Source organism: Phoxinus phoxinus, assembly GCF_949152265.1.
Source record: "Phoxinus phoxinus genome assembly, chromosome: 15".
NCBI lineage: Eukaryota > Metazoa > Chordata > Actinopteri > Cypriniformes > Leuciscidae > Phoxinus > Phoxinus phoxinus.
This window is the reverse complement of record NC_136890.1, coordinates 15,665,064-15,688,147: the sequence shown is the minus strand read 5'-3', so window position 1 is coordinate 15,688,147 and position 23,084 is coordinate 15,665,064. Positions and strand designations below refer to the sequence as shown.

Here is a 23,084-nt window from a genome sequence, read left to right as displayed (position 1 = left end):
TCAGTTATAGTTAAAAGTTTCTTAAGGATAAATAATTATCTCTGCTAATGCTGTAAATTATATAGGGAGCCCTTACTTGGACATTACTAATATTAAACGGAGCCCAAACTATTTGCCTAAATTCAGTTGCTATTCATTTTTAGATATATCAAATTGTATGCAAACATGTAAACTGTACATACGGTTTTGCATTAACTTCTACATTTAATTTTGTTTTTATTTTAATTTGTTGTTGAAATATAATAATTTACACACTGTGGCTGTCATTTTCATGACAGATATTTTAATCACATTAAAGTATCACATCAGCATCATTACTCCAGTCTTCAGTGTCACACGATCCTTCAGAAATCATTCTAATATGCTGATTTGCTGCTCAAGAAACGTTTATTATTATCAATGTTTACTTTTTTTCTTCCAGAAATCAATTCTGCAAGGATGCATTAAATTGATCAAACGTTACAGTAAAGAAGACATTTATGATGTTACAAAATATTATATTTTAAATAAATGAAATATAACCTTCTATTCATCAAATAATTTTTTTTTTCAGAATTGTTAATAATAATGAATGTTTATTGAGCATAAAATCAGTATATTAGAATGATTTATGAAGGATCATGTAACTGAAGACTGGAGGAATCATGCTGAAAATTCTGCTTTGCATCACAGGAATAAAGTAGGCTATATTTGAAAATATATACAAATAGAAAAGTTATTTTAAATTGTCATAATATTTAACAATAGGCTATAACTCTTTATTTTTTAATTTTTAATAAAATAAATGCTGCCTTGGTGAGCATAAGAGACTTCTTTTAAAAACATAAAAAAATCTTATCGATCCCAAACTTTTGAATGGCAGTGTGTGTGTATATGTGATATGTGATACAAAGCCTATATTAGTGATGCACCGATGTGAATATTGTAGCCGATACCGATAACCGATATTAATATTGCTTTTATGGCCGATACCGATATTTACCGATGTCGATATATCTCTGTATAGAAAACACATTTTTATGATAATCAAATAAAGAGCTATTTTCCAAAACACTTTTTTTTTTTACTTTTGTAATTGATTTTCAGTAATGACTGATATTGGGCACCTTTACCTGTGTGTACCAGACGCGATGCGATAAGATCCAGTGACAAATAATTAGTCTGTCCACTCTAGCCGCGACGCGACTTTGAGATGCGTACAAATCAATCAAAACCCAGAGCCAATCAGAACAGCGTGTGGATGGGCTCTCGCGTCAAGTGCACAGCACCAGAGAGTAATCTTGACGGCAATCGCAAGAAAATGGACAAGTAGCTACATAATCAAATTCACAAATATTACACCATTTAAACAGTATTCAAATACATAGGCTACTGAGTTACTTAAACAATCTTTGTCAAATAATACATTTGTTTCTTCAGTTTGAACGTTCTTGTTTCCATTTGTTTAATTTCAAGATCTGAGGTGAATTATCCATTGTTGCTTTTACAGCTACAAAGCTGGGAGCACTAAATTATATTAAAAGTCACATTACACGCTTTTAACATTTAATAAAGCACATAAACAGTGCCTGAGATTATCATTGCCACACGTTGTGTTTGTTATTCCAGCGCGACGTCGCAGAAGAATAGAAACAGTTTCTAAAATAGAACCGTCGCGTGTCGCCGTCGCGGCTGGTTAGGACATAAACTCTGATTAACATGGAAAAGATACCTTTTATCGTGTGTCGCGGCGTCGCATGTAGTTAGGACACGGGTGTAATGACTAGTTCGCGCGCCCACAATGAAGTGCGCGCCCCTACACACAAACACGGGTTCAAACCTCGCCCCGTCCAGCACGGGAGATATAACAAATGTTGATCGTGTGCCGGGTGGTGCCCACTATAAAGTACGCACCACACATAAAAACTGTTCCCACAGTATCAGTTATTCCCCTCGCTCTGACGAGAGACGTGATAAAGGTTGCACCCTCTGTAAAGCGCGCGCCCCTACACACGAGCACTGTTCACAGCGCTGAAATGCGCTCGTGCAAAAACAAACATCCCCGCCCCCACACGCACGTCAAATACACAGGAATGATAATCGGCCTGTTCACATCAGCCCTATTTTGACATCGGAACGATACCGATGTGTAAAACAATGACCATATCGGCCGATATTATATCGGCGGCCGATATATCATGCACCACTAGTCTATATATATTGGCACATCACTAATTATTTACACCTTTGGTAAAAGTAATCAGCAAATGCCCTTATGGCTGTGATATGAAGTTATCATTGAAGACGAAGAATTCAGTTAAAGCAACACTAAGGAAGATTTTTTACCTTAAAATAATGTTTCCAAAATCGCATCAGTGGTTCATTAAGTCGTAACAGGGTAAAAGGCACTTCAGGATTCGCTTTGCGGCCCTATATCTGCTATAACCGCACTATGTAAGATTGCCAGATCGGGTAGCGTTTCTGTAGTTCGAATGAGACATAAGACAACTACAAATTTGACTTGCTTTACGTCAAGCGTTACAATAGTCATTATTTTGTTTTTCTTAGTTTCTGATGTCTCAATACATCATACTTTCATGAAATCATGCAACATACTCTACCTTGTCTGTGGACATTGTTCATTCCAAAGCCGGTGCTGGATAAACAGCAAGCGTGCGTGCGACAGTAGCTGCGGTAGGCTAAATGATTTACAACAGCGGTAATGGACAATTCCACTTCCAACCTGTAGGGCGACCGACGAGGAAAAGTTCCTTGGTGTTGCTTTAATAAAATCCATGGAATGCTTTTTTAAGTTTGAAAGCAATGTTTTGTATTTGATAAAAATAGTGCACCAATTACAAGTATATTTTTGTTTCTAAGTGTATTATCTCTTAAGTTTCAGATTGTACCTTTTGAGGAACTCCGTTATTTTATAGCTTGCATGTGATTTTAATTCTTTAACTGAATATTTCAAACAGTGTTTAAATTCCCTGTTTTATCACACATTCTCTTTGAGTGGATCTTTTTTTTCCAGTCTCTGTATCTAATGTCTGTTTAGAGTTAAGCTCAGCTGTTCTCTGGATTCTCAGAATGCTCGTGACACCCCTTTGCACTTCGACCTGAATATCAGAGTAGAGTAAAGGCTGTGTGTGGGCCGACTGTCATCTGTCTGATGTGTTTTCTTCATTACTTTACATTATCCTCAGCAGCAGTTGTACGGGTGTAGTGTATTGGTGGTGACTTTCTCTGCCTCTGGGTTTTGTACTCACTGGCCCATTATGAAACAAGCGACTGCTCATGAAACAGGATGTGAGGGGTGGACATATTTTGCGTAGCAGAGCATATAGCAGCTGTGTGTGTGAAAGGGCTTGCGAAATTTACAGATGTGTGTGAAGATGAATAGAAAAAGGCTGCACCTTCCTGCTATCAGCCACTTATTGCTGACCTCAAGGATCTTCTTTCTCCACACAAGTCACTCTCAAATATAAATGCCAGCTTTAGGATTTCTTTGCATAATACGAGATAGGACATATTGAGTGTGTTGAATTAGCCCAGTGATGTAACATTGTATCCATGAACAAAAAGCCTGTTTTCCACAAGTAGCTTATGCTATTCAAAATGAACAAAATCATGAGGGTCTGTTCAAACTCAAGAGAGGTAGGAAAAGTAATCAATTTGAGATGAAGAAGGGTAGCCATGGGCAAAACAGTGGAAAGTGCCTGTTGAAAAAAATCCCTCTGACACATCCTGTCCCATTGTTTTCTTCGCAAGCCTGATGTCCAGAGTGGCCCATTTAGAGATATGAGCTGGCTGCAGCTCTGCATTTGGGATTTAAATATGTCTTTACCATCATCCCTTTAAATCTCCAAGTGCTTGTTCTTAAGCTGTAATAAATTCTTTAGTCCTCATGTCATTTAGCTTGAATACTCCAGGTATCTGTTCTTTACCCGATGTCTTGTACGAGGGCTGTAGCTTGTGGATTTTGTATGGTAGTTGGTTCCAGTATGAGTTTGCTATGTGTGTGAGTGCATTTCTGGCAGCAAAATAAAGTATTGAGTCATGTGGAAGAGTGCCCAAGACTTTACTGGAAGAGAAGCTATGCTTTCTATCAGTGTCTGTTGATCTAATATGAGCCGCAGTCTACAGTGAGCAGAGGTTGACTGATTTATCTATGTTAATCAGCACCGACAACAGCTTTCAGATATCTGCCAATATGAACTGATAATAGATGTTATTTTCCCCTCAATATAACGCGTGACTGCATTCTGCACAGAGCCATTCACTCAAAATGAATGCTTTTGGCAGTGATCAACACAGAGAATCTAAGGTATGTATGTTGTTGTTGTTAAATTATTCATTAGCTGCTCAAAAGGTACTCCATCTACAGTACATTGTTAGACAAAATCTGACTCGAATTTTTAGGTCATGCTTGTTGTCAGTAGATTTGATTGTGATTTCTATCCATCTGGTCAGATTATGCATTTAGCAAGATCTGTTTCTTTTACCTGTTTGTGAGGAGCAGACAAGTTTGTGTTTGGTGTATTTTAGGCTAAATAGTGTAGAATTTTATTTTTGGGTTGCTCAAAAAGCTGCACATTTCACATAGACTCGTGTAGCTTCTAGATATAGTGTTAATTTCGTTAACGAAACCTATGATGAACAATGTTTGTTGACACGCTTTTTTCCCATGACTAAGACGAGATGACTATGACGAGACGACAATATTATTAGGTATTTTTTAACGATAACTGTGACTATATCAACATGCAATATCGTGGACGAAAAAGACAAGACTAAAATGTAGTTAAAAAATGTAAACTTTACCAAAAATCTTTTGTCTGGGAAAACATTACAAATTACAAACATTACAAATAGACAAAATATTACAGACTGCTGTACAAGTTTCTACTTTGAGCTTTCATGTTTTTTTGTTAAAATGAGAAATCTTTGTAATCTGGCAACCATGTGCATGCGCTATCTTTATGCTGTGGTAGAAGTACCGATAATTAAAACACAGACAAACAAGATGGCTGGACTTCAGCTATCTCCATTAAGATATTCAGTCTGTGTTCCTACATCATGAGCCACTTGCACTGTTCACTGCGACTAAATCTGCGACTGATCAAACTTCTCCGTGATGAACTCCAATAAATCCAAACACGGATACTGACTATTGTTTACATTCGTGGTTCTGGATTAAATGTTCTTATGTATTCAACTTTTTTTTTTTTGCTGTTGTTTTAATACAAAAACATGAATGTAATTTAATTTGGATTATTGGAATTACTCATAGAAATGTCACTGTTTTAATGTTTGAGAGATGTTACTTGGTTAAAAAAAAAAAAATGGTTTTCATAATGTAGACTGTGTTCATTTATATGATATAGGCTAAGGCTTTAATAAAGCAGTACACCAGATGAGGTCAAATTAACCATGCTTCTGAAATAACATCATCTTGATTTGTGTTTGTTGAAACTGCAATAATTCTTCTGATGAAATGGAAAAATTAATTTCTCAAATGACAACGATCACTGTGATTCATTATCAGTTTAACCATTATGCAGCATGACCAGTTTTGACCAAACAAAAACAGGACAAGGTTGTCTAAATAGGATGAAAACTAAGTACATTTGACTAAATCAAAAAAATAGCTGACAAAATGAACATTACCTCTAGGCCTGGGCTGCCCCATCAGAGGCAGACAGTGCCAAGAGACTAAGACATTTTGCACACATACACTACCGGTCAAATATTTGGAGGCGGTTCACTAATGTTAACAAATGAAAGCTTAATGTGAAGCATTAACAAAAAGCTGTTATTGGTATGCCTATAAGTGGAAATCTTTGCAGAAAATGTGATCACATAAGCATTAATTTAGCTGACTGTAACAAACATACATTTGAGCACACATTTCTGATAGCCTAGGATGTGATAAACTGCAAGAAGAAATCAGGGTCACCGTGTTTAGAAACACACATGCACTCAGCAAGCATCAAGCAGAGGAGGTTTAAGAAAAGAAGAGGGGGAGTTAGAGAGATTGTGAGCTCTGGAGTTACCCTCAGCAACACTGACCCTTGGTTTCATTTCTGCACAAAATATAACAGCCTTAGAGACAAAAGCACTTAGAGAATTCAGACTTTCCCAATTCCAAAGGCCCCTCTCCCCAGCCTCTCTCTAATATCCATTCATAGCTTTACTGTAAAGTCTCCATCGGTGACGTCTCTCTCTCCAGACTGTGGAGGATGTGAGCACTTTGCTCAGGGGTAAATTCCAGACTCCTAAGAGGAGGCTTGCAGGTTATTGATGGTGGAATCTCATTTTCTGCTCGGCCGCTGCTGAAAAATGGTTGTCTGAAGCAGCTTTGGCAGACAAAAGGGTATCTCTGCCGAGAGCCAGCGGGGGTGTGTTTGGGGTTTGGAGTGCTAGGAGAGAGACTACTGGTGTTCCCCTGCTAACTGTGTGTGTTTTGTTTTGGTGAGAGGAAGTGGGTGGAGATGTTTATCAACCGCATACACACACACACACACACACACACACACACACACACACACACACACACACACACAGAAGCACACCTGATGCAACTCTCATTCATCCCGTGGGAGGGATTGAGATGTGTGCATGGCTGTTTTGTTCAGTGGCTTTTAATCTGCACCTAAGACTATTTATGTATGTATTAGTGGTGAAACAGATCACAAAATTCACAGTTCAGATAATTTACGGCTTTTGATCAGATAATTTTTCGTATCAGCAAAATATTTTATATAGGCTATATACATTACATATATATTCGGCCTCTCGGGATATTTAAATAACCGGCTGATCGCGATTATTTGATGTAACTGCGTTTTTAATTAATAAATGTAATTTTTTTTTTTTTTTTTTTTAAGCAGACAACCTCGATTATTGCACTCTTTTATAGGCCTACGGCAAGAGGGGGAGTCATGGACCAAAAGAAATGGACAAGTAGGGGTGTGCGATATTACGATTAAAATGTCTCCACGATCTGCTTTTGAAGAAATATCGTAGGATCGTCCATTTTATTAGTTTGCATTTCTGGCGCCTCCGTCTCAACATACTGTACAGCGCGACGTATATCCACATGAAATGCAGAGGAACGGGACACTGTAGTTCATAAAAATGAATTATTTGCATGTGCTTTAAAGCCTTGCCGGTTAAACATGTCATTCGCTGCTGATGCGCTGTTCTAACGAGCGCTTTTCTGAGCGCAATAGACCCGACGCGCGCACATGCACTAAAAGCCTGTCTAACAGCAACCATTACTGAACTAAGTTATCTTATTGCGCTAATACTGTCAAATACACACAAGGTTTACATAAACAAAGTTGGTTATGTCCTAAGTGAAAGAACAATAGAAAAAATGAAGAAAAAATCTGCCTTGTCAAATGCGTGTAGACTCGTTGCGCGCAGATCTTAAAGTGACAGTAGCCCTAATAGTAAACATGCTGCCGCTTGTCCTTAAAGGGACAGTTACCCAAAAATAAAAATTCTGTCATTATTTACTCACTCTCTAATGTTGTTCCAAACCTGTATTAATTTATTTCTTGTGCTGAACACAAAAGAAGATATTTTGAGGAGTGTGGCTAACGGTTGCTGGTCCCGATTACCATAGTAGGAAAAAACTATTATGGAAGTCACTGGGGTACATCAACTGTTTGGTTACCCACATTCCTCCAAATAACTTTTATTTTCAACAGAAGAGGAAGACTTATTCGGGTTTAAAGCGGCTTAAGAGAATTTAAATTTTTGGGAGAACTATCCCTGTTAATAAAACAACAAAATACAAAGAGCATCTCACTCACTCTTGACTAAGAACTTTAATTGTAGCTTTAATAAGAATCAATGTAAAATTTATATAGTGAAGTCGATGTTGTGTTTTATTTTCATATTTGTTCATTTAATTACTTTCTTCAATGCTGTTAAATACACATACTGTAGCTGAAAAAATAAAGCACTGTTTTTTTTATTTGTATATTAAGTTGTGTATGTGTATCTTTGTTCTTAATTTTTAATAACAAAGACAATGACAAATATTTTTTATCTTCGCCACTTTGGCCTAAATGTCTGCCATTCTTTTTTATTTTATATGTTGTTACCTAAGGCTTTGTTTTTAAAATAGGGACATTAGTTTGGCTGTGATGCTCAGTCACTTGCAAAATAGTAAAACCAACATGAAAAGGAATCGTGATAAAATCGTGAATCGTGATTTTCCTGAAAAAAATCGTGATATGATATTTTTGCCATATCGCCCACCCCTATGGACAAGCACTAAGTTTTCCTGCAATATCAAAGTCATCTGAAGCCATTCCATTGCTTAATGTGAGCGACAAAAGTATTGTCAAATTAAAGTTCACGGAAACCCGTCTTCCCTCCTCTGCGGTTGTCATTATCTGTTCAGCATTTAGCACGCGCCTCGTCCGGTTACGACAGGATATACGGTAAAACCCTCCAATATGATATATTCACGTTATAATGCTTGATCTAAAGCGCTGTGGATTTGCATAAAATTACTTTATTTAGTTGGAGTTTATTGCTGTTTCTAAGCGACTCGTGTGTGAGTGTGAAGTGTTTGTTCACGCAGCACAAGGACTATGAATTGGCATCAAACGCACAATAACTGGGATTTAAAACTTAAAAAACAAATAATCAATAAACCGTTAACCAAAGAAAATCTTGGTCGACTGAAGTCCTGAAATTTTCGACTAAAAATTATGTTAGGAAAAAAACCCTTTAAATTAATTAGCTGCGCACTGCGCAGTACTTGGTAGCCTTGTTGTCTGCCTAAATTAATTATAAATAAACATAAAACACTAGTAGGCTATTTGCAGTATATTAAATTGTTTTTGACCTAATTATTTTGCACTGAAATGAGTCTGACACACGATCTTTCGGCTCTGACAGCGTCTGACAGCGTTGCATCACGTGCACCTGTGCAATATCATAGCCTATGATTTCCGAAAATAGTACTATGTTGTCAACTAGTGATATCACAATAACTTTTGAGGAATATGCAACATAATTTAGACAATTGTTTTTGTCATATGTATTATAATAACTGACAGACACTATCATTTCAGCTGCTGGGGAGCTCGCACAGAGCGAGGCTGAACATAGGAGCGCAGCTTCGCAGCTGAGACACGAATAGACTATTAACTTAAAGCTTTTACTCTTAAACACAAAAGGCACGTCCACTTTAATAAAAAAAGAATATCTATTAAACAAACCAGATCAAGAGCAGAAACGAGATAAAGTGCTTAACTGAAAAATAAAGCATAGGCTCAAAACAAACAGTGGGCACAGCGCATTGTGCATTAGGCTCCAATCCTTTTTTCCCGTTTTCTATTTAAAAAAAATGCTGCCACACTGCCGGTGTCTTTGTTGACATGGTAGAAGAGGACTGACTATGAATTAAACGCTCTCACAATTAAATAAATAATATTCAGCAAACCTTCTAGTAGCCTACTTTCTTCAATCTGTCTCTCTTCTCCAGTGGGTTGGGCTAATCCAAAAGAAGTGAAACCAAGGGGGGTGTTATGAAGACAGACTGTTACCTGTGAAACAGGGGTGCTCTGAAAACACCTCCATTAGCAACTAGTGCTTTCCACCTCATGAAATAAACGAGGCAAAACTGATGAAATGAACGCGGCAAAAAATCGACCAATCAGAATTTTGGTCGTGCCAGAACGTATCGACCAATAATCGACTAATCGACTGTAGGACTACAGCCCTGTGTTGGACAGATAGACACTAGGATTTATGCGCTCGTCATTTCTTCGCTTTGTGTCGTAAACTTTAACGCGCACTTGTGCAGCACTTCACACTGTCTGTGACTCCATGTTGCTTTAAGCACATCATTCTGCAGCCGCGATGCGCATATGCCATACGCACTAAGCGTATTATCATGCTTCATGCGTGTCATATTATCATGGTTTTGTGCACTGAAAGATTATTAAAAGCCTATCTTGTTCTGTCGTATCTTTCATATCTGGAAAGATTCGACATTAAAAATCTGCACAATACATTTAAAATAAGCATTTTAAAATGTTATATTTGTGTGTAGTGTGTGTAGATGTATAGCCTATTGCTTTTTTATTCTGCTTTTCATTTATTACTTAACAGGGCTCCAGACTAACTTTTTGGCTTGGTTGCACTGGTGCACCCAAATTCTTCCTCTGCTCGCGTCACCTTTAATGCCACAATTTCAAGGTCACCTTTTTATCACGCTCCATATACATATATTATGTAAATTATTTTAAACAAGAATAAGGTGTGGGTAAATACTTTTTATTTTAAGTACAATTATACTGTATATAAAAATCTTAAAAAAATATATATATATATATATTTTTAAAGTGCTTCACTGAGCTGCCAAACTAAAACATTTTGAGCAAAATAAAACATTTCAAAATAGAAATAAAATAGTGAGCTGTTTAAAAGTGCTTCCCTGAACTGATGGCTGAAGTAGCTCCATGTCTGGCTGTTGTCGGAGCATTGACCGGAGGGAGTGTTGGGGGGAACAGGCCTACTTTTCTTAAAGAAAAAACTCTCTATGTCTCCAATTGTGACCCATATCCGATTCATGCGTTTACACTAGACATAGATCTGAAACATTGCGCGTGTTTAAAGGGGGTTCTTCTAGCGCAGATGGACGAACGCACAGCGAGAGAGATCTCAGGACTGTTGGGAACGTGCAACACGATCTCATGAAAGTGCGTCTATAGCACACATTTTATTTCTCGTGCCATTTATACGGCAAAAAATTTTTTGCGTGCATAGTACATACACTGTAAACGTGTGTATTACACTCCATAAAGTGCGTATCATATGCACCCAAAAACTATTTTTGGTGTAAATGCCACGAGAAATAAAATTTGTGCTATAGATACGCACTTTCATGAGATCGTGGCGGGCTTTAACGAGGAGCAGTGGGTCCGAAATTTTAGGATGAGCAAGCCAACCTTTGATATGTTGTGTCAACGTTTGTCCTCATTTCTCTCCTACGACAACACGTTTTGTCGGGCCACCCATCCCTTTGCAGATGCGCGTTGGGGTTTCTCTTATCATTAAACCGTGGATACGTAGCCTAATGCCTCAGAAAATCCGATCTGCCTGTTTACATGACAGTCGCATTGGCACCTATCTGATTTCTGATTTATTTCCACTTATGAACGAGGCCTGAAACCGATCTCGAAATATCCTAATGCATGTTTTTTTTTTCCTGTTTTTACACTATCATAGAACACATCCGATCTGTCTCATATGAGCAAAAAATCGGAATTGGGTCACATTTCACTGACAGTGTAAACGAGGCTCTGGTGCTCAGGTCGCAATTTCAATCACACAGCACGGAGCACGGGCAGTGTAGGCCTACAGGAATATCTGGACCACAGCCAATCAGAGGCAAAGACCCGCCCCATCTCTGTCTCTGATTGGTTTAGACCACGATATGATCCAACCATGAGTGTGAGTTCTGTCAAAGGAGAACAAGTGCTTCGTTCGTGGAGAGGCAGCGGATGCGAGGACAGTAGGTGCACTGGTGCGACCTAGGAACATTTTTAGTTGCACCCTTACAAATTGGTCGCAATCTAGAGCCCTGCTTAAAGCTTACTTAAAGTTCTTCGATACTACTACATCAAAAATAACTAGCCTAACTGATAGTGGTCAACAGATATATCGCCAAAAAATATAATAATTTAAAATATCGGCATCGGCCGATCAGTTTTTCTGATAACACAGCGCTTACTCACATTCTCCGTCTTCATTAGTCAGTCATATTGGTTTGATAACATGCATTTAATCAATCAAATATTTGATTATGCATTGTCACTTGGACAAAGAGATGAAGACGGTAGATAAACTACGCAAAAAACAGGTTTTAACAAGGGTTGTGCCGCTAGACTATAGTATCGTGTATCGACGATAGTCAGAGATATCGCTGATGGCTGAAGCCTTTGACGATATCAATATGATAATTGGCTCGTTTTCCTATTAATGTACTAAATTATTATTATTACTATTGTTAGTATTATTATTATAAGTCTAATGTTATTAAATTAATATTAGGACACAGTTAATTTGCCTTTCATAACATTCACCACACAACCACATGCAACATCACGACCCACGCGTATGAGGAGGACTGACCAGAATTGGCCGATTTTCATGTGATCTGTCAAATGCACTCGGGCGCCACATGATTAACATTGCGCAACATCAGCATCACACGTGCACACGGAATGCACAAGTTAGAGTCCATTGATTATGATTGGCTGAGCTGCATTCAAAGACATTGTAAAATACTCTAACTATTGTTGTCACTGTACCAAAATTTCAGTAGTCACTCTACCAATACCAGTCAAATTTCACAGTTCTAATTTCAACAAATTTTTACACTATGGCAAAAACTATTGGAGCTCGGGGTGGGCATCTTTTGAAATCTCACGATTCGATTAAAATGACGATTCTTGGTCATTTTATTCATAATACATACGTTTTTTTTGGGGGGGGGTAAGTAGTAATAAATTATTACTTTTTTGTAGCTTTGTGTTTATTTTATAAAACCTTGCCAGATGTATGTAGTAATTATTTACAAGGGCTCTCATATTCCAATAAGTTTGAATAAATTGCTGGAAAAAGCCAAGCTACCATCACATTATCTAGGTCAACTTCAGAAAAAATGGATTCAAACGTTTAAATAAATAATTTTTGTTTTAGTTCGACTGATCTCACCTTAAAAAAAAAGTGCATGCAAACATGACATAAGCTACATGGACTTGTTTGGCTAATGCATCATGTCTTGCTATCTTTGTTTTTCAGTGTCTTAAAGTTTAAAGCAATTTGTTTTCTTGACACCCTCTCTGTAATAGCGTGTTGGATGAGCAAATGATCAACTATTTAATGTTTAATTTTTGTTGTGAGAATGAAGTCTTCTCAGTTGCCATTTGTACAACACTAGTCATATTTCATGTTTCACACTGACACGAGTTTGTGTGTGCATTTAAGATTGTAGCATCACTGTTTTCAGGCTGTCTACATCCTGTGTTACCTCTATAGCTGCTTGTGTACGCTCTACTACCCTGTGCCTTCACAGACACGTGGAAGCACCTTGTGGTTCATTATGTGACCTTGATCAAAACAGTCATGGTATTGCTCTCTCACACAGAAAGACACTGATCGTGAATGATGCAGGGCAGCCAGAAAGGATTAGTGTAGATTATCCCGCACATTATTAGTAAGTCATTCACTCTGCCGTTATGCAAAATAAATTCTTCTCTCATTGTGTGTGCTTGTTAAAGGGACCAGGCTGCAAGCGTGCTTCCTTATTTGGCTTATGAGTGTATATTAACTGTAGTTGTTCCTTGTTGGCTTGTTATAGATCATTTGTTTACACTCAGGTTGAGTTCATACGTAGGCCTGTCGCGATAGTCAATATATCGACTTATCGCACGATATATGGAAATGAGCGCGATCATTTTTGGTGCTGCGATATATTGCGACTGATAATTTTTTTTAATAATTAAAAATAATGTTTTTTTTTTATTTTACATAAAAATGAATTCACAAACCATTTAGTCGATCGCGCTGTCATCTTGTCTGCTCTATGTGTCGGAGGCGGGGCTCAGGCAGCGTCTTCGTCTCCTCTCCACACACACAGAGCGGACACCGACAGGTGAAGAGAAGGCGTGAACCCACTGTGTTATAAAGTGTTCTGTTTCGTGACATCTTCAGCCAGTTAGTAAGAAAAAGTCCAACATGGACGTGGTTTCAAAGCCGCAATCTTCAGCTCCTGTGTGGGAACATTTTGGCTTTAAGCCGAATGAGAGAGGAGAGCCAATTAACGTGGACGAGCTGGTATGCCGACTTTGTTTTTAAAACAGCGGCAATGAAAAGAGGCAACACAACTAACCTAAAATCTCACCTAAAACATAACCATCCCACCACAGCTGGTAACATTGTTACCCAAGAAAGATCCTGCCTTAAGCGCCACAAGGTAAACATGTTGGTGTACCTTTCTCGGAATCTGCCTAACAATAAAAAAAACGGATCTGGGATCAGAAATGGCCCGTTGATACATCTGTGCCTGTGTGTGAGACACTTTAAACTGACTGTTAAACATGTTATTTTGTTTTAGTTAACTTTTTAGATCTAGGCTAGTTCTTGTACCTTGCTCTTTTTTGTTAACAAAAGTGTATTTATTATTTATTTGTTTTATTTATTTAGGATATATTTTTTCACATTCTGATTCCAATGTCTAAATTTATAAAATATTAAATAGAATAAGAATAAAGGGTTCTTTGAAAGAGTGTACTTGCATTATTATGCTATTATATTGTCATATTGTCATTATGTAATCAGTGGCATAAAATGGTCTGAAAATTACAATAATATCGTTTATCGCAATTCATTTTGGTGCAATATATCGCACAACAAAAAGTAGTTATCGTGACAGCCCTATTCATACGTGCTGTTTGGTTCTTCATGTTGCTTTTTGTCAAAACACGAGTGCTGAAAATGGTCTAGGCGTTGATGTACAGGTGGGTGGGGGTTTTGTCCGTACTCGGGTGTTTTGAGAGGTGGGGGATGGGTAAGATGTCTATGTATTTGAAAGCCGAGTGGAAATACTCTGTCAGGATGTCGGGTTGTAAACCAGTGTGCCGTAAATGTGTGGTTAGTGTTACTGGACACCGAAGCAGTAGGAAATGGTGGTATTTCCCGTGGTTTGGACTGTGTAGCTTCAAAAATCAGGATGCGATGTTAGTGTGCCGCTGTTTATTATGGTATTTTTATCTCTCTTTTTTAAATCTTTTATTTATTTATTTTAGGTCAAACTTGAAAACCTCGGCATACAGTTTAATGGCCTTTTCCAATTTGGCATCCATTCAGAAACTCCTATGAATTATGGTAGTGTGGTTTATCAGCAGTGTTGGAAAGCAGATGGCTGATGATGAGATTTGAAGGTGAATATGATAAGCATTCATCGCTCTGAATGTAATTTTGCACAGAGCTGTAAGCATTTGACCTGAGTCCAAATATGGATTAAAGTGGCGCGAGAATGCAGACAGTATAGAGAGTTTTAACTGTGTTAGGAGGGGGTAGGTGTTTTTATTCACAGCCCGTCACAGAGGTCAGACAGCTGCCCTGCACCATGACCCCAAATAACCTACAGGGGCCACTGGCTGAAAGAACAATGGAAAGGTCAGATGAGAGGGGAAAAAGAGAGGAAAGGAGAGAAAGGGGGTGGTATAGAGGAGAAAACAGAAAGAGGCACTGAAAAGGGGAAATACAGTCTGACACTGACACACACACACACACACACACACACACACACACACACACACACACACACACACACACACACACACACACACACACACACACACACACACACACACACACACACACAGAGGACAAGTCTTTACCAGCGAGCCCACTGTAGACACAATAACTTCATCTGCTGGCAGTCACTGAGTTGCATGTGAGCAGTAGTGAATATTAAAAGCTTCGCTGGATGCAGGTGAAGGTGCATCCTAACAGCTGTCATGTGCCATTCATCCTGCTCGACAAGTGCGTCTGTTTGTGTGTGTTTGAGCACCATAAATACCGTTCCTTTTTGAAGGCTTAGCCTATTCCACGAAATTCGCACACGGCTTGTTGATACAAAAGTTTGCATTTACTGATGTGTTATGTAAATAAAACATCAACCTACATGCGGAATAAAATTTTAACATCTTGTGAATGGGTCTTCAGAACAGGAAGGAGACCGTTTTAAAACCTTTAAAGTGGTTGCCTGGGTCAACAATGGTCTTTGGTGGTGGTGGATGAACGCGGTCATCCATTCCACACAGACAGTACAAAGTACCCTACCCATGTGAACCGTAATCAATCAAAAATGAATGCAAAGGAACATTTTGTAATATTAACTTATCCTATTTAGCCTATTAATTTAAAAAAAAAAACTGTCATGACAGATCATAAAACAAAGTGCTTATAAATTTACAGATTTTTGAATATAAAATATTTCTATGTAAAAGTCACTGTGTGACTGATTTAAATAGTAAAACTATATGAAGCTAATAAATTAAGATGGTTGATATACCATTATCAGTATTGATAGATTCAGCTTTCAATGTTATGCAGGAACACACACATTTACTTTGGGCACAGTAATCTGTCAATTTCTGTCATTTATCCTGTAAATGTAAGAAACGTCTTACATTTAGGCCTATATTCAATTACACGCTGTTATCCCTTTACAGTTACCTCTCTCATGAAAAACTTGAATTAGGCTACATGTTGACTTTTAAACGTAAATTTAATGTCCAACAACAGATATTTCATAGCCTGGCTAACGCCAGACCCAATTCTCGTTGAGACTTGGGTCTGGGAACCACATGCGCATTTTCTCGTATTTGAGGCGTGGTTTACGAATGCCCGGCGCCGTTTATTGGGTGCTAAGAATGTCTATCAAATGCGCCTGTACGTAGCTCATAACCAATCGTTTCCATTATACCAGATGACGTATGTAGAGACGCCAAAAGCTGCTCTTTTTTCAAAATAAACTTGCGTTCTAAACTACTTAGAACAATATCTAAGGCTGCATCAAAAGGTAGCTTCGCGTCTGCTGCCATGTTGAATCCATAAACAAACTGCTTAGTTGTGTCGCATAGATGTCGTCATCGTCTTGCTGCTCCCTCCCCATTCTGTGATTGGTTCCCTAAACGAGGCGAAAATCAGGTCCATGGTTTCCAGACTGCCTTTCAGCGAGAATAAAATCGCGCTGCGCAAAGGCAGTATGGGGAAACCCAGGCTAGATATTTCAGCAAAATCATTTTTTTTGCTCTGAATATTAATTGTCTCCCCCTCTAATGCGTTTTGCGCGGAGGAAAAAATTCACAATACACCATACACAGGTCAAAGCGCCTTGTAAACATTACGCTAATGCATTATCGCCGATTAAAATAAAGAATTCTCATGTTTTTAGCAGCTTGGATCACTTACCTTTCCAGCACCAGCTCACTCTGTTTCGTCCACTATTTAGATGCATTTTGTCCATAGAAATGCGTTATTCAGCTAAATGTTACTGCAATAAATAATACACAAGCTTAAACTGTTAAAACTTAAACTGTTAAAGTGAATACTCTCCAAGCCGGTCATTTTGACATATTTTGTGTGTATTTGATTGTTTAGATGCACACACAAAGCCTAAAGTATAATTTGCTTGTCTAGTCTCTGCCCTTTTCGGAGTTGGACACAGAGAAAGCCGCCTTGAAGTTGGATTAATTTCCAACTGTTGGAAACAGTGTCTCGTGCACGGATTATTGTGCTTTTAATAACTCTTTTTATTATCAATAAAATGATGGAATACGGCTAGATTTTAATAGTTTTACCTCAAATATCTTCTTTTTATGATCATTGTTGGAAGCCAAAATTTAAATAAAAAAAAACATTAGATTCATATGATATATTTTTCAAACGTAATGGCCGATCACGTGAAAATCGGCCAATTCCGGTCAACAGCCAATCAATCGGTGCATCTCTAGAGATATTGAAAGGATTCTCAAGTGTGCAGAACTCGCTGAACAAAAACTCTGCCGTGTTGAGCTGATTCTGACTATCTCAAACACATCTGATTGGCCATTGCGTTCACGCTACACAGAGCTTTGGCTATAAAGCTCAACGCTGCAAAAACATGTTGTAATAAATAGAAACCTTTGACACTTCACAGAGTGCTCACTATAAAATGATGAAATAAATCTTTGCCAGGATATATTAATTTTGGCGAATGAAAATATTTTTATTGTGCATTAAATTGATCTAAATTGAGAGTAAACACATTTATAATGTTACAAAATATTTCTGTTTGAAAAATGCCTTTCTTTGGAACTTCCTATTCTTCAAAGTACACTGATTTTTTTTATAACCGTTTCCACAAAAATACTGAGCAGCACAACTGTTGTTGTGAAAATTGATAATTGATGATAACAATAGGCCTAAAGGTTTCTTGAGCACAAAATCATAGGCATAGGTGTAAAAAAGTATTGATACACTTGAATATCGCGATATTATGTTTGCCGATACTGTATCAATTAAGGGTGTCACATGAATCATGTACCTTTCCTGCAGAAGCTTACTTTGTACAGTATGGTCTACATAGATATATTCACTATATTTGTTTTCATAGGCTTTTATATCACACATTGTTTGGAGGACAGCATTGGGTAGGATGTGGAATAGCATTGTTTAAAATAATGGATTCAAATTCATTTTTAATGTATAATAATGTCTAGATATTTTTTATGTGATTAATCTGAAAAAGAATCGACAGATAGATCGATTATTATCAGAATAATCATTAGTTGTAGCCCTAGTGTGGACATTATTCCATCAAACCACCGCTGATGTTAGTTGTTCTTGATTCAAAACTAGCAGGTTTTAGCTGCCAATTTTTATGCCAGAACTGGAAAGGCCCATTCGGCAAAAAGGCTGAATGAGAAAAACCCATATAATCTGTGGAGAGTTGCTTTATTTGGATGAAGATGGATCCCTACTGACAGAATGAGAAGGAAGAGCTGTGTCTCAGTATATAGTCCTGCCTTTTCCACCAGAGGATGATATACAGCCTGTCTTCAGAGAATATAAATTAGATTGACAACATTTCTACTGTCTAAATGGGGTGCACTAATTAATACACAACATGCTTCACAGACAGTGTCAGATTCAAACCAAAACCCAGACTGCAGTGAACATTGGAGCTTAAACACTGAAGGTGGGAAATTAGAGGTGATAATGACAGTGCTGATTAAAGTGGCATTTTGTGCCGTGGGATTATGGGAGATGTTGTGGTGATGCAGATGGATGGGAAGGAACGAGCACACGGCCACCCCATCTCACGCTGTCCCTGACATTACTGGCCCAGCAGGAGGGACCTGATCCCAAGCTCATCAGCTGATGCCTTTCTTCAATTGCTAACACCTCACATTTATTACATCCATCATGACAGACAGAAGAACTGGGCTCAGCTTTTGTGAGAGTCTATAAAACGCAAGATTTCTAAACCTAAAAACGTGTGTTTGAAAGATAGAAATAAACAGTGGTTAATGGGAAGGCAGTTAGCACTGGTTCTTTCCAGTTCTTTCAAGCTGAGTGTTTATCAGCAGAACGAGAGGCGGAAAAAGGTAGGAAGAGAGATGTAACGCAAGAGCGAGGTGGAGAGAATAAAAGGGAGTGCGATCATACAAAAGCCAGCCACTCCTAGAAAGGGCGAATAAAGAGTTGGGAATGAGCGAGTGCTGTGATTGAAAGAGGGAGAACGAGAGAAGAGAGAGAGAGCGAGGGGTAAGTGAGTTCATTCGTGCTGTTGGCAGGCAGCCATGAGCTTGCCTGTGGGCGTCTGTATCCGTGCCAGGGCATGTGTTTCCCCTTCTGTCTGAGGGCCTATAGTCTCACTCTCTGTCTCTTTCTCATACAGATATCTCCCCTTTTCTTTCTCATTCCACAGGAATACTTTCCAGCTCTTTTGCTGTTCCTACTCCCTTTTCCCTCTTCCTCCTTTCTTGTCATCTTTCACTCTCTCTCCCGGTCTCTTTCTCTCTCCCAGTCTCTCTTTCTCTCTCTCTCTCTCTTTGTTGTAGCGGTTGTGGTTTTTTGTTCACAAAGCTAGATGATGCCAGAGAACAGTGGTAAGTTTGTTTCCAGATTTCCACAGTTCGTACTGTGCCAGTAGATCAGCCAAACCGGACACATGTGCAGTTCACACCCAGTGTCTTTCTTTTTAAATAAATCTTCGTTCTCTGGACTCATTTGTTTCTGTGAGTCTGGTCTGTGAATCCTGTCCATAATGCAAAACTTATGCTAATTGTAAGATCACAACCTCAGCGTAATTTCAATTTTAATTTCATTAAAGAAAACCATGGTTTCCACAAAAAAAGTGTTTATAATAATAAAAAAGTGTTTCTTGAGCACTAAGTCAGCATATTAGATTGATTTTCTTCACTGACTGAAGAATGGAGTAATGATGCTGAATTTTCTGAAATATATATAAATATAAAAGTTATTTATTTCATAATATTTCACAATAGTATTGTTTTTACTGCATTTTTGATAAATAAGTAAATACATAAATGCAGCCTTGGTGAACATAAGAGCCTTCTTTCAAAAACATCACAAATATTTCTGATCCCCAAAATTTGAACAGTAGTGCATCACTTTTGTTTGGATGCAGTGACGTTATATGTGATTATCTTCAGCATCACAACCCAGAGTTTTCCTTTAAGAAGAGGTCTCATTGCAAATACAAGAAATACTTCTCAGACTTGTGTTGTCTGTGAGTTATGTGTGATTTATTTGACACTGCATGTGGGTTCATGTGTTAGAGTCTTCAATGTGCCTTCAGGATGACAAAGACTTTTTGTTTCTCCTCAGAGCTCCAAACATTCCTGGACTATTGAATCTCCTCCCCCAGCACACATACACCCAGCACAGTAAAGCACAGCCAAGCGTTCTGCTCTTTCCATGTAAATCATTCAGTGACAGACAGGAAGGAAGAAGGACGGTAGTGTGCCTCTCTTTGTGTAGTAAAAGAGCCACAGGGGTTTAGAGCAGAGGATCTGACTTCGTTTTAATGTCAACGTATTTGACAACACTCAAGGACCTTGTTTTAGGTTGTAATGTACAGAGTAGACGCACAACTGTTCCATGTCTATAGAGACAGACTTCTCTCACATGGTAATTTGTGTGTCAATGAGAGAGAGGTCGTGGTGCCCCTTGAGATGGCAGTGGGTTTGTGTGTTTATTGAGCAGTGGGGCTGATAATGACACGCAGCAACCACAGGGGGAAAAGCCCATTCAGAGAAGTGTCTGTTTGTATTTGTTAATTAGTGTGATGTCACTACCTCTAGTTTATCTGAAGGCATAGACTAAAGGGCTATTCTTTAACTTTTAACTAGAACAGCCTGATAGAATTAAAGGGTTTGTAAATGTCATTGGACATCCAGTGGTAAAGAGGTAACTGTATGGTTGATCTACCTACCACTGAACACCACATATCTGTATGTCATCACTGTTCCCAAGATACTTTGCTTCACATGGGCTGTCTTTTGCTGCTAACTCGGAGGAGGCATGTTGCGACCAGGATAGGCCGCTATTTCCAGCCGATCCCGTATTAATTACAGCGAAGGATGTGCACGCTAATGTTAAAGTTTACTAAAATTAGCAAAAAATATATGAAAAATTGACAATGAAAATCATGGTTTCCAGTCAAGATGGTAAACGGATTATTATTATTATTATATATATTTATTTTTTACCAAATTCAAGGGGTCACCCATATGGTTTTTTTTGGAAACGAAATCTATAATGAAAGATTTTCATGTAAATTGCTATTACACCACTGCACTGCTCACAAAAGCCACTTTTCCACTTTCGGCCGAACGGTTCTAAGAATGGTAAGGAACGGTCCCAGTTTTATTTCCACTTGAGCCTGGTACGTCACTGCACGATTACAAACCATTCTTGGCCCGGAATTAGCCAACCTTGTGAACTGTGCTACTAGTATATGTGTAGTGACGTCTACACTCAGGATTGGTCGCTTGTCTGTTGCCTGGCTGCCAGTTTCTCCGTAGCTTGCTAAAAACGTGCAACGTGAACACAAATTACTAATACAATTAAAAGAAATATCTGATTCTGATCATCCTCCATAATGCAGTCGATATTTATATGGCACGACTGACTCATTTTTATTACATACCAAAGAGCTCCGTTATCAGACCCTCATTGGAAAACGAAACCATATCCGCACCGACTGGCTCAGTAACTGAATGGACCGGTTAAGCAAAGAGAACGGTTTGGCCAGACGGTGGAAAAGCGGCTAATAAGAAGTAAGAAAGATACACCTGTGACGCCAGTCTCACTCGTCTTAGATTTCAGTGGTAAAATGCATAGTCAACAAAACCTGTTTGTCAAGTGCTTGACAGAATTATGTTCTAATAATTTTTTAGGTTAATAAATTATATAATTTATTAATTTTATAATTGTATAAATTATAATAATGTTGTTTGGTTAATACTATCTCTAGTCTTGTCACCTATTGAAGTCGTCTTTAGTGAAACCCAAGTGAAATGGCAAATGGTCTACTGCTATTTCACCTGTAGCTTTCTGAGCTGTAGGAACATCCATTATACAACAAGTAGGCCTGTATTTTAACTAAACAAAGTCACACTACTTGGCATCATGTTACAAAGCAACCCTGCGGGTAACATCTGTTTGCGATAGTTCTTGTAAGGTCACTGCTTTAACATTATGTGAACCCATCCCATCCTGTAGGTCTCACTTGCTTGTGACGGTTTTGCATGAGCATTGTATTCATGTCCACTGAATTCATGAGCATTGCCTGGTGTGTTTGGGATCCATCCGTGCTGGGGTTGGCACTCTCAACACGTGGTGCTTTGCTTTTCTTGTCTCCAGTTCACACTGTGGTGAAAACAGTGTTGATGAGCTCCTTGTGGAAACACCACCTCTGATTTAAGGTTATCAAAAAGGATCAAAGTTTTTTTTGATAATTCAAAATTATCAAAGTTTTAAGACTGCAGTGCGTTCTTGGTCCTCCAGTCTCTCCTGCCTGACTGTTCAGTGATGCTTAACATCGATATTAAATATTAGATTAAAACATGGATTAGGCTAAATGCATTTTATGGAAATATCGAGATTTTATTGCAGTTTTATTCTAGTTCAGTTCATATTTTCTCATCCATCTCAATAAAACATCTTGTATAACTGCATGGTCTTTTGAGTTAAGTATATGTATAACAGTAAGCTCTTTTGCCTGTTTTCACAAAGTACATCAATATTATATGATCCAGAGGCATTGTTTAATTTGATTTGTCTGTCCTCATTCAAGTAGGTTAGAGTTGTATAGAAAATAGCTAGCCAGGGATGTTACCAAGATAGTCGCTGATTAAGCTGGCCTCTTTTAAAGGGACTTTGAACATTAACTTTGTTTAGCTATACTGTGTATTTTTGCTGTACCTGTGAAAAAGGGAGTTTTAGCATGCAGGACAGCTCACCATCTGCCCTAATGAGGATAGAAA

At 38.2% G+C, this 23,084-nt stretch overlaps 1 protein-coding gene across 7 annotated transcripts in view; it reads left to right on the top strand.

Annotated features, from left to right (window-relative positions):
* The window catches only part of ncor2 (nuclear receptor corepressor 2), a 109,922-nt gene that overhangs the window by 10,749 nt on the left and 76,089 nt on the right, over positions 1–23,084 (top strand). The window lies entirely within an intron of this gene.